Source organism: Manacus candei, unplaced genomic scaffold (assembly GCF_025592945.1).
Source record: "Manacus candei isolate 608988 ecotype Guabito, Panama unplaced genomic scaffold, ASM2559294v1 h1tg000008l, whole genome shotgun sequence".
In the NCBI taxonomy this organism is placed as follows: domain Eukaryota; kingdom Metazoa; phylum Chordata; class Aves; order Passeriformes; family Pipridae; genus Manacus; species Manacus candei.
The window spans coordinates 14,881,385-14,894,527 of record NW_026138056.1 but is presented as its reverse complement, the minus strand read 5'-3'; positions in this window follow the sequence as shown (position 1 = coordinate 14,894,527).

Sequence of the window (13,143 nt, the reverse complement as noted above, 5' to 3'; positions counted from 1 at the left end):
CTTTATTGGAGCTGTGCCAGTTCTGAGGAAGAATAACCATCTTCTCTCCCGAAGTTAGAAGAGGAATCTGTGCATTCTTGGAGCAAAGAAGGACACTGAGGTGCTGGAGCATGTCCAGAGAAGGGCAACAAGGCTCATGAAGGTTCTAGAGATTAAATCATATGAGGAGCAGCTGAGGGAGTTGGAGTTGTTTAACCTGGAGGAAAGGAGGCAAGGTTGACATCGGTCTCTTCTCCCAGTCAACTAGTGACAAGAGAGCATAGCCTCAGGCTGCACCAAAGGAGATTCAGTTTGGACATTAGGAAGAATTTCTTCATGGAAAGGGTTTTCAAGCATTGCAGTGGACTGCCCAGGTGGAGTTACTCTCCCTGGAGGTGTTCAAGAAATTACTGGACATGGCACTTAGTGCTGTGGTTTAGTTGGCATGGAGGTGTTCAATCAGATGTTGACTCAATGATCTTGGAGATCTTTTCCAATCTTAATGATTCTGTTATTCTGTAATTCTGCTGATCAGGGCCCCAGCTCTGCAAGACACCCCATTCACACCAGTACTTGCAGCATTGGTGCCATTTTACATATTGTCTTATATTAGCTATTTGAGCCTAAAAATAATAGAAGCCAAATAAAAACCAAGTAACATAGTTATTCAAATGACAGTATTTTCTTATTATCTGTAGAAATGTCTATGTTGTAATTTTGGGCAAAGATTGGTCTTTGGGAGTGTGAATGTAGTGGGATAACCACATCAAACATTAGTTTGTAGGCATCTCAACAAAAACAGTATATATGTATGTGTGTGTGTGTGTGTGTATATATATGTTAAAGCTATGCACATTTGACTTATATACTCTTTTTAAACTGTTAATACATAACCAGTTTAAAAATTCTATGAATATCACACAAGAAAGCAATAGTCTTAATTAAAAACATGCTAGTCAGAACAATGAGGTTAAAAATTTTAATGTCAGAGTTTTTGGTGCTTGATTTCTTCAATCATTTTTCTTTTTTCATTCTCAGCTACTCTCTGTTATATATCTCAGATAAACTTATGCTCATGCTAGGACAATTCTATTCCTGTGAACCATCCATTTTCTATATTCCAGCCATTCAACCACAGATCACTTAGACTTTTAAGAAATAAAGAAAATTGATATTTGATACTACCTTTTACCTTTTGTAAGAAAAAATTTCCCATTATAGTTAAGAAGTAAAACTTTCATTTCTATTCGTTTATACAGTTCATCATGCTCATTATAGGCTACAAAACTAAGTCAAAATATACTATCAATACTGAACATATGACACATCAGAGTTTAATTGGCATGTATTGTCCCAGCCAATGATATTTCAGTTTAAAGCAAGATGAAGTGTGAAGCCCTGACTATTCCCAGTTCTATACATTTTTCAATTTGAGATATGTGAGTAGCCCACTGAAGTTCATGAGATTAGTTGTGTTAAGAAAACATTTAAACATTAGTAGAACCAGGCTTACAACATGGCAGCAGGTGATACATATACTGGAAACTATTTGGCTGGATTGCAGAGAGCACATAGAGGGGATGCATACCTATGATGTCTGGATCTGCTGTTTCTTTGTAAATTATTAAAAAATCAAAAGTGAATGTAGCACTTTTCTAGTAACAGGTCATGTAGTAAGATAGTGGGATAACATATAGAAATTAATTTTTGAACTTTCTAACCTCCAGATATTTTTTTAAGCATCCTTTTAAATATGTGAGTTTATAAGGTAAGAAAGTTAATTTTAAGTAACCATTTAAAAACTAATTAAACACAGACACAGATGATTTTCTTTGTTTTTTGGAAGGATTTGTACCTGTGGATGTTCACTGTCAGTACTGCTAGTTAACTACATAAATACACTGGGTTTTATATGGCCCTTGTGAAGTTTATGGGTTGGAAACACTTTCAATAAATTATGACAAGTTACTGGAAGGCTAATTTGGAAAATTTAAGGATTTGCATGGCAGATGACTCCTCTTTTCAGAGCCTGAGGCTAGGACAGGGACAGGAAGTAAAGGTTACAAGGCAGACTATAAGTAAGCATGCAATTTATAATAAAGGTTTGTGGACTGTGAGCTTTTTAGATCAATCACTTCAAATGGCTGGCTTTTAGGTTAGACTGAATAATTATAAGGGGGGAAACCTGTAAGGGAGTTATTTGGGGAAATAAAAGAATCTAACACAGTTTTAACAGGAAAGTATCATCTCTGATAACTGCCTTTATATCTGACTAGGTTGGTCTACTCAATTTGCATTTAAGAGACGATTAAAATAACCTTATAATTTGCTGCATTCATCCTGCTGCAACTTCTGAAAAAGGAAAGAAAATAGTTATGCATAATTACTGAAAATAGTTGCAAAAGAATAGTACTCTACATGCACAGCATGTACCCTGCCTTTATGAAGGCCAGCCATTTACATACCAAAAACAAAAGAATTTTTATACAAAAAGGAGAAGTTGCCTTTATTTGATCAAAAAGGTCTAAATTGATTATTTATAAAAATCAAGGTAACTGGTAAAAGGAGCAAATTACAAGCAGTTTTTCAGAGCGTATGACAATGTCTTTTATTAATAAGCATTGTTGAAATGAAAACATCACTTACACCAATGCAGTTATATTTCAGGTAGCTAAATTGGAGTGTTACAGCTCAGCAGCAAAAGGCCAACTGTAAAACTTCCTTAAACAAAACACAGCATATGCTGGCTTAATTCTTAGATGGAAATTTGCCACTGAGGAAGAGGCCAGCTCACAGCCTATACAAAATTTACATGGCATGCTGCATGACAGTATACGTTAGCTATTATGCAAGAACACGGACAGCAAAAATACAAAGATGTGTTTTTAATCTACCACGTGACAGAGATTACTGCTATTTTTCAGCTAATTGATGCTCACTAAGCAGCCCAACTCCATACACTGCAGCCACATCCCATCCCAGGTCCACTCAGCCTATAAGTGAATTTAGCAATTTCAAAGAAAAATTGTTCATTTTCAGTTTTTCACATAAGGATTAGTCTAAGGTTACTAAGATGTATACAATGCTGTTCCTCTAATTAACTGTTTTGAAGGCCAGTTCTGTAAACGTTTACATGAGGGATTAATTTCATGCATCCATGAGGTAATCCTAAGAAATATTTCTCGTGCTTACAGGCCAAGAAAAGGCTCAAATGCCTGAATTAGGCTCAGGCACGAATGCCTTAATCCAAAGTCACAAACCCCAAATCTTTTCCCTGAGATTTTCTTTTTCAGGAAATGTATGAATTCTCATGGAGCCTGCTTGTTGAGCTGCCCATTACACATGCTTGCTACCACACTGCTTCTGTGCATGCCTTCTGTGAACAGCCAGGCAAGGCACCTAAAACGCTACCTTAAACGTAGCAAGCAGAGTACGATGAGACTCCTGGTTACATTTAGTGATTTATTGTAAGAAAACAGTCTACTTGTAATCAAAGAATTTAGCAAGGCACTTAATACTCCATCTCTACTTCTGAAAAACAGGATGGTATTATCTTATTTATGTACTTTAATGTAGTTATACTTTTTAAAACAGTGAATAAGCTAGCTAAAATATACACATTTTCTTTCATAAGATCAAGTTTCACATAAAATTACTTTAGCTTTACTGTTGTGGTTATCCATACATTATTAAAACATTCTTTTCCTTTGGCATTTCTTCTGTTGGGAAGAGGTTGGAACAAGAGTTTCAAGTTCCAAAATAAATGTAGGATGGTTATTCTGGTCTGAACAAGCAAAACTGTGGTCGCTGTAGTCAGGACTGCAAACCAGATTTGGTTTAAAAAGTATCATATGTGAAATACTGTGAGGCGTAGAAAGAAAATGTTCAAATCGAGATGCTGCACTATCGCAGAAATTGTACACTCAGATCCTGAGTGCTCTGCCTTTCAGTCCCGGGAAGTCAGTTGTTTTTTTCTCTAGCACAGTTCTCCATCTCAAACTAGAGATATTAATATTTCATTTCTTCCTCCATTTGTCTTCCTTGCTTATTCAAATTGAAAGCTTGTCAGAACAGGGACTGAAAATCTCTTGGTATGTATGCATCATGGAATAAAGAGGAAACCTGATCTTGGTTTGGTCTCTCAGGCTACCATGTGAAAGAATTTATATATATTTCTTTATACAGTAAATGGCAGTTGTATAAGATTTGAAAAAGACTGCACAAACTGAGGTAATAAATAGGTCTACATTATTTTTATGTGTTTCCAGGGAGAGGTACACAACACTGTTCCTGCTGTTTGTTTTGTCCCCAAATAAATATATGCACTTTCACTATGCAAATAAGTGGGTTTTGTTTTCTTCAGCAATGAGAGGGGAAAGGTAGGAGAAACTCATAAGATTAAATAATATTTTGTGATCAAAAAGTGAGGAATAAATATAATTACATTTAAAATTTGGTGTATTGACTCTTTCAGCTGCCACTGTTCCATTTTTTTTTCCAGACTGTTATTCTTTTAAAATGCAAATTCTCAGTATTCTTTGAGCACTGTCAGTAGTGTTCTATCTTCTACAGTTGGGTATTTCAGCTTACAGAATATTATTCTATCTGAAACTTATAGGTTTTGACCTTTTTTCCTAAATGCTTTTTCCTAAATTCAATAGCTTTCTGAAGTTCAGTAATTCTATGTGGTATATTTGTTCCATATTTTAACAGTTTCAGCCTGTTCCATAATTGTTGGATTTAAAATGTAAAAAGATTGAGATGCAGGTAGTTTGGATTTATGCACCTATGATGGGTGGGTTGACCCTGGTCTGGACACCAGGTTCCCGCCAAAGCTGCTCTATCCCTCCCCTCCTCAGCTGGACAGGGGAGAGAAAATAGGACGAAAGGCTCTTGGGTCGGGATAAGGGCAGGGAGAGATCATTCAACACGGAATGGGAGTTGCAGTCAGTTCATCACACGCTCTCTCACGCTCCTTCCCCTGCTCCAGCATAGGTCACTCTGACAGGGAACAGTCTTTCAGGAAGAGGCTGCTCCAGCATGGTTCTCCACAGGGTATCAAGACCTGCCAGCAAACCTGCTCCAGTGTGGACTTCCCATGGGGTCACGATCTCCTTTGGGCATCTACTTGCTCCAGTCCTCCATGGGCTGCAGAGGGACGGCTGCCTCACCATGGTCTGCAGGGGAATCTTTGCACCGGCACCTGGAGCACCTCCTCCCCCTTCTTCTCCTCTGACCTTGGTGTCTGCAGGGCTGTTTCTCTCACATATTTTCACTCCTCTCTCTGACTTGAATTGCACATTTTTTTCCCCTTGTTCTTAACTCTGGTATCCCTGAGGTGATGTCACTGATGGGGTCAGCCTTGGCCAGCAGCAGGTCTATCTTGAAGCTGGATGGCATTAGTTCTGTAGTTCATTGGGAAAGAGCTTCCAGCAGCGTCTCATGGAAGCCACTCCTGCAGCCTCTCTCTACTAAAATCTGGGCACACAAACTCAATACAATGCTTCAAACAGTTCCCTTACATTTTGCTTGGAAACTGATACTTTCTTCTTCCAAATAAATAATTCAGAAAATGTATTACATTTTGTAACTGAGGAATGAAAGTCAATACTATTCATAGTGCTGTTGACATGCCTTCTAGTAATTTATGGAATAATTATGACCTTATTTGGGATATATCTGTTCCCTACATTTTTGATTTGTCCTCCTCCAGTACATCTTGACAATATTGTTGTAATTCATGTGTATTGTACAGACTGAATAAAGACAAGCATTCGTTTCAGACAAATACATTAAAAATGGAACACAGCTGTTTGGAGCTCACTTTCTTCAGGAGACCTTTCCAGTAGACATTTGGTTAGTAATGAAGGAATCCTGCAATTCTACCCTTTATTCTTAGTCTGTGAGACCAGAAATGATAATTTGTATTGAATCATTATTTAAATCTCTTTAAGCCTTTAAAGAATTCAGATGATACATGCGCGAAGTGCTTTCTTTTATGAAGTGAGTGGTAGGCAGCATTTTACATATATGGAAATAAATCTTCAATAGCTTTGCCAAACTTTATACAAACATCTAGCCTTACTTTAATAATTTTCTCAGATTTTAATTTTCTCAGTTAAAAGAAGGACACAAAGGTATGAACTTATTTCACCTTTAGTGTTTTTGAAAATTCTTATTATTGTATTTTGCAATCTTAAAAAATGTCATTCATGTTGAAAGAGACAAAGAACAACACAGAGAACTTTCAACTGACATTCATGCAAGTTCAAAATTGGGGAATTAGAAGAAGAAAATTAGAAGTGAGGTCAGTCCTCACTATATAACCTGGTAATGTTGATTTTACACATCTTGCTGAAATTCATACTTGTGTAATACATAGATCATGGGCATCATTCTATGAGCCTTAGAATTTGCAAGGGCAGCAATACTGACAAGTAAAAAGCACAACTAACACTTGCCAGCGCACGTAACATTTTATAAACCTACATACATGTTGTCTTTCATTATCATCTAAAAGCAGAGTTCCATCGGAAGTGACATGGCTATTCACTTCATAAAAAACAACTAGTTCTAAAAATGTCATTAGAAAGTAACAGATTTGTCATGTTTTCTGAGCTGGGTAACTTAAAATATAATTAAAATATCACTGTTGGTTTTATTGAGAGTAATAAACTTAATTAACAGGCTCTCTTTTGTGTAAATTGACTATTTTCTTTAGGACACCATCAGTAATTCATTTAAACTAATTCCTCATGAAAATTAAGTATTAATTATAAATTACTATTTCATAATGATACCATAAAAATGCAGATCAGTTGCAGATAAAGATTGGCATTTTTAATTGTTTTTGTGCACTATTCATTTTCTTTCATTGTAAATGAACACTGGCCTACTTTCAGTGATTACCAAGAATATCCCAATAATATTAGAATATTTTAAAACCTTGACTATTGTTAAAATGTATCTTGTCACTGTTACTTGGTTATTCACAGAATTAAGAGAATAATCAGTCTCTGAATGTGGATTAAAAACTCCACCCAGATAAAACACATTTAAAAGAACGAGAGGTAGACTACTGTCATAGTTAAGTACTGTTTGGTAAGTAGAACTGTTATTAAATCTGGAATGGCTGAATAGGGAATATTAACTAGTTTTATTGTGAGTATTTAACATAATTTTTATGTGTTAGGAATTGTTTCTATTTCTTTTTCTCTCTGGTCAGAACTTTTTATTGTAGAAATCCATAGAAGATACTCCTGATTTGGGACAGTGTTCATTATTTAAATGTAACAGAAATACAGGCAGTACGAAAATATATCTACTTCATGCATAAAATGTATAAATATATAAACTTCCTGTACCAGTGAATGGTTTTAGATTATTTCCATATATATAACAGCTCTAAAAATTACAAGGAACAGTGTTATTATGGGAACGCTAGCCTTTTTTAGAAAAAAATTGCAGAACAAGTATTACTAATAAATTGTGAGACCCACAAATAAAGATGTGATAGGTAACGTATTTCTTTCTGAATGTTCCCATAACCAATAGAGCATTACTTTGCGTAAATATTGTTTCTGTAGACTATGAAAACATTACAGAAGAGCTGTTCTGAGAAATGAAAAGATAAATTTGGAATGGAATAGTTTGGAGACTTGAAAATATCATTTTGGTGTCAAAGCAAAGGACGTCAAAGCAAATATCATCAAAAGAAAATAATTGACTTTATTAAAGGAAAAGGTTTCAATTTGGTTCATATTTTTATATGAATCAACCATGTTGCTGGAAATATGAACACTGTTTTTGTAGACTCTGATTTAGAGTGACATTCCCTCCCTTCCCCAATTTACATTTCATTGAAATAAAAATTTCGGATTCCAGATGCATTTACTTTCACCTTTTATTTCAGATAACTCATTCAGCAGCCAAACACCTCTTCCCTAGACTCTGCTACTGTAGACTAAATCTTCAGGATGCCTCTGGCTTCTCACTTGTGCTTCAACAAACAATGTAAAAATCCAGGTGATAAAATAGTGAATCTTAACGGAATTAAAATTCTAGCTAAATTCATTACAGAACTTCTGGAAAAAGATTTCCACTGTCAAAATCCAAGTAATATTAGCACTTCCTAAAAACACCTATATTTTTATCAGATAATTCTATTTTACTCAATCTATAACAACTTTTAATTCATCTGTATCTGCTGCAGTGTTTTTTAAATGAAAGGTTGGAGGATCTTGCGATGGAACCATTTTATCCAGAAAAGAAATTCTGTTTGAAATATGGAGAAACCACAGGAGTGGTATGTCCAAAGTACTAGGTGCATTTATACATACTGTAGAGAAAAGAAACATTTCTTTATTACATAATAAGTTTTTACATGGCTTCATTTTCACCTTTGAAATAAACATATGTTCTTACTTTTGAATGTATTTAACAGGTTTTGCAAGTATTAAAAGTAAGATAGCAGATAACAGTTCACATGCTTGAACATACAAATAAGAATAGGGGATCCATTTTTTCCTTTCTCTTTTGCTCTTTTATTACATATGCTTCTAGACAATTTAGACAGTATGCATTCATGAGCATTTTATTGTTCAGTAATATCTGTGAAGGTAATGATGCAAAATAAGAATTTACAATCATTAACAGATAACATGCATTTTAGACTTTTCTGAAAATCTTTGCTAGGTTAAAAATTCAGAAAAAAAGTCTCTTTACTATTGGATTCCTTAAAACTTTTCCTGTGAGGGCTATTGTAGTAAAAGTTCAAACTATAAAATATAATTACGGATCTAAGAGCATCAGTGCTGTGAATACCTGGACTATTGTCAATACATATGATTTAATTATTTGCATTATCTAGGCAACATGCTGATATTTAGAAAATACAATTGCTTTCTCAAAAGTCAGTAAATTGTATGATGCTTAATCTTCTTTCTTCTTGATAGCTAATCAAAACTACAAAATTTTAAGACATTAGAGTTTTTATGACACAACGTTTGAATGTCAGTTCAGACAGAGGAGATGCATATTTGAGTATATCAGTTGTGGTTTGAAAAAAAATGAAGAATATTATGAAAACAATTATTCTTTTTATCTTTCTTGAAGTATTTAAGCCATATAATAATTAAAAATATTATAGTTTGCCAGATGTGTGATATAAGATGAAATTATTGGCACTTCAGCTTTTAGACAACTTGCAAGTGAATAAACTGTTTTGGTTGCCAGGAGCACACTTTGGGAGGTATTTACATTTACTATTTTTCTCATTGTTAAGTGTATTGTAAATTTTTTGAAAATGTGGAAAAGCATCTCAAATTTTTACCACTGTGTTCTGCTGCTATTATTATTATACTGTGTATAAATATTGTCGTGGTTTAACCCCTGCTGGCAACTAAGTACCATGCAACCACTTGCTGTGTATGATTATGGTAATCTAAGATATATTTAGGAGCCTCTTCTGGCTCAGTAACATCTTATAGGAGTGCTTAGTTAAGGAAGGGATCTTAGGGGAGAAGAAAAGGAAAGAATACATGTGTTTTTCTGCATTAATTGTAATAAATTCTTCTAGGTTAAAAATTTGCTTACAGGATATGTGTTCTTTTTATGTTTGGAGGTGTGTACACATTAATTCACACATTAGTCTACGCTAAAGCCTGTGGAATGCTTGTCTTTGTCCATGGTGGGCTTCATATGCCTTTTCAGACAAGGATTTATGATACTACACTGTTGCAAAGTAAGAACTTTAAAAAGTGAAGTAGTGACACTGAATCTGTGGAATAGCTACTGGTAGTGGTTTTCCTAATGGGTAATTTCTAGTTAGGAGTGCTGAAAATCGTGAATTAATGTACCTGTTCTGGATTATGTAGAAACACAGATCCATATTTTAAGATTTCTTAGACACAAATGTATTTCTTGGGAAGAAATGCTCAGATGGTTTGAATTAATGTTTTTGTTTTGCTTATTTTTCAAAAATTGATTTTTATGTCATTTTTAAGTCTTGGTTTCAGAATTTTCCAATCCATAACTTACCTTTAAATGAATATAAAGTCAACCATAGTTTTACAGCTTTATGTCCTTCCACGCAGTGAAGCATTTCCATATCTATTATTAATACCTTGGTTGTTACTGTCTACTTTAAATTACTTTGTGTGTATTATGCCTGTAGCCTGTGTTTGTGTGTATTATCCTCACATGCCTCATCTTGTTTTCCTGTGCTGGTCTGAGTGAGTAATTTTTCTTTTTAAATTCACAGCAGCATCTTCTGAGTTATCAACAGCTCTGTCACAAAAATTTGCATCTCTCACCTCATAATGATCGGAAGACAACGTCTGTCTCCCTGTACCTTGTATTTTGATGCTAGATATGATCTTTATCAGCTGTTCAATGCAAATCAACTTGACTCAAGTGAGAAATTCTATTCTTTTAGTGACAATTTCTTTTAGACTTGCAGGAATAAAAAAAAAAAAACAACAAAAATTGGTTAGATAGAAAAAAGTATGTAAGTATCATCCAGAATCCCTGTTACAGTTAGAGAATGGAACAGAAATGGCATTTATATACATAGACAAGCTAACCCTTGTCACTGAACTTGCATTTAACACATGAAATATTGCAGTTTTGTGAGAGGTGATGATAGCAATCATGTACAAGGGTATTAGTTTAGGCAGCCAAGACACTGTTTTTAAGCATAATATTTGGCTTTCCAGCATTGTCATAGCTGCAGTGTGTTCTAAAGAGATTTTCATGATTATTTGCCTTCTCAGGCAAAGTGAAAAATATATGTGGTGGGAGTGAGTCATAAAGAACAAAATTTCTGGCTTTTTACACTAGGAAAAAAGTTTTATGCTAAATTAATCATATTGTTTTGCTGTAATATAATTTTTATTTTCCAGCAACTGAAAGAAAAGTTTGTAGACATCCACATACAGCAGACTGCTTCTATTCAGTAACCCAGTAATGAAGCAGCCAATCCAGATGCAAGAAACCTATACCTAGTGTTTCTCTGACTTATGTGTGTAATTCCTTGAGGGATTAAAACTATGCCTCCCCAAATTTAACTCAAATACTTCAGCATTTCACGCAGAATCACAGAATAGTTGAGGTTGTAAGGGACCTCTGGAGGTCATCTGGTCCTACCTCCCTGCTTAAGAAGGGCTAAATACAGCGTTTTTGAGACCCTAATAAAAAAATGTGAGGTTTATAACTTGCCAGAAAATCCTCTCCCTCCAGTTTTCATATGAAGCTGTTCTCCATTGCTAGAGTAATAATCTGAAGTGGCTTGTTTTGATTGCATCTGACTAGTCTTTTGCAGTTATTAATGTAATCCGAGTAATCGTAGCACACCATTATAAAATTGACAAATACATTTAATAGAATAGTCTATAAGATGCAATAAAAAATCCTTCCAAAAAATCTCTTTTTCATGCTTTTCAATGAACTTTTATAAAACACCCTCACTGTTTAGGGCTCATTCGAATAATATAGCTGCTTTTGGAGTGTTATTCACATTTTGCCCTGAAATGTAATTGTGAAAACTGGGGATGGGACGATGGTAGTACATCCTGCAGTATACTTAATTTTCCGTCACCCTAAATATTATGTGATGAGTTGTCAGCGTGATACAGGAAGAACTTAAACTTTCCTCCATCATACTAGGAGTTTCTCAAAATTGCAGAATGGAAAACTCATTATGCTAAATACAATTAATTTTGCACTATTTGATTTGTAGAAAGTAGACATTATGAAGTGAATCTAGGACACATATTGTATTTTCCCACATGAGACAATACTGTATTAGTAAGATATTGCATAAAGGCTGAAAATGTAAAAATTTTTTAAAAGAAAACCTCAGGTTTTGTTCCAAAAATGTACTTAATGCAAATGGTGTGCTTCTAAACAAGTAAATTTTCTCCTTGAATCTGCTGAAACATTTGTAATGCATTTAATGAGCAATTGAGGGGGAATGTCAACTTTATATGTTGCTATTAGCATTGCAGGCTGAGTAGGACTATCTTGTAGTTTATACATTGCCAAAATTTGTGTTAAGCTATTAAATTTGTGTTGAATTTTTAATAAATTTGTGTTAAGCTCTTATTGTGTTAAGCTATACAAAATTTGTCAGTTACACTCTCATATGTGTAATTGAAGCCACAATTTTGACATCTAATCATTTATTAGTGATGAAGTATGAAAAGGAAAAAAAAAGGAAGGGAATAAAAGTTGGGTTATTTTAGCGACACTTGGGTTCAGGGCCACTTCAGCCACTTAGACAAATCAGGCTGAGCAACTCCATTCCATTTCTTGAGATGCAGACCAGAGAGGTGGCACAGGAGAAGTGTAAACTCGGGTCTTGAAATTATGAGTTGTAGATGGTTTTAGGTACTTCATTCTAAGTGAAAGCATTAAGTTCCTAGTTAGCAGTTAGGCATAGAAATACTGCTATGGATGCTGGCCTGTTGCTGCTTCTGATGTGACTTACATCTCTCCAATATTTGTTCTTTTGTCTCCTCCATTAGTGGAGAAGATACATAATGCTATGTTTGCTTTTGTAGGTTTTTTTTCATTCACATACAGATTTCTCAGTTGTGTCGCAGAGGGGAAGATTAAGGAAGTGGACCCTAAATTTAGCATCACAATTCAGCATTCAGTGCTTGGCTTCTTGCAGCTTCTGTTTGCAGTGTATGCAGTGTGTGTAGACTGGAAAAAAGGCATAATTGGTCCCACATTTCCAAATCTTCCTATTCTGCAACACACACCATGCAGACCATCTGCACTTCCTTTATGGATTGATCTAGCATAGATATTACTGAGAATAACAAAGGAAAAAAAGCAGATTTGGACAGTGGAAGAAGACTACAGGAGAGTAAAATAATCTATATTTTATAATATGATGTTTATAATATGCAATGTTCTCTATTGTTTAATTTTATATTCCCTGGATTATAAAAGAAATCTGTGAAAAATTCACAAAACATATAGTACATCTGCAGGATTTTCCTAATTCTGTCAAAGTCTTAGTCGACTAGTTAATGAGGATGAAAGGTTATAAGAAAGGTGTAAAGAGATGTTCACTGGAAATACTTAGTTGGTAAAACGCTAACTAGGAGTTGAGCATCTACATGGAGGTTTTTTTATGCTTATAATTCCATAATTATA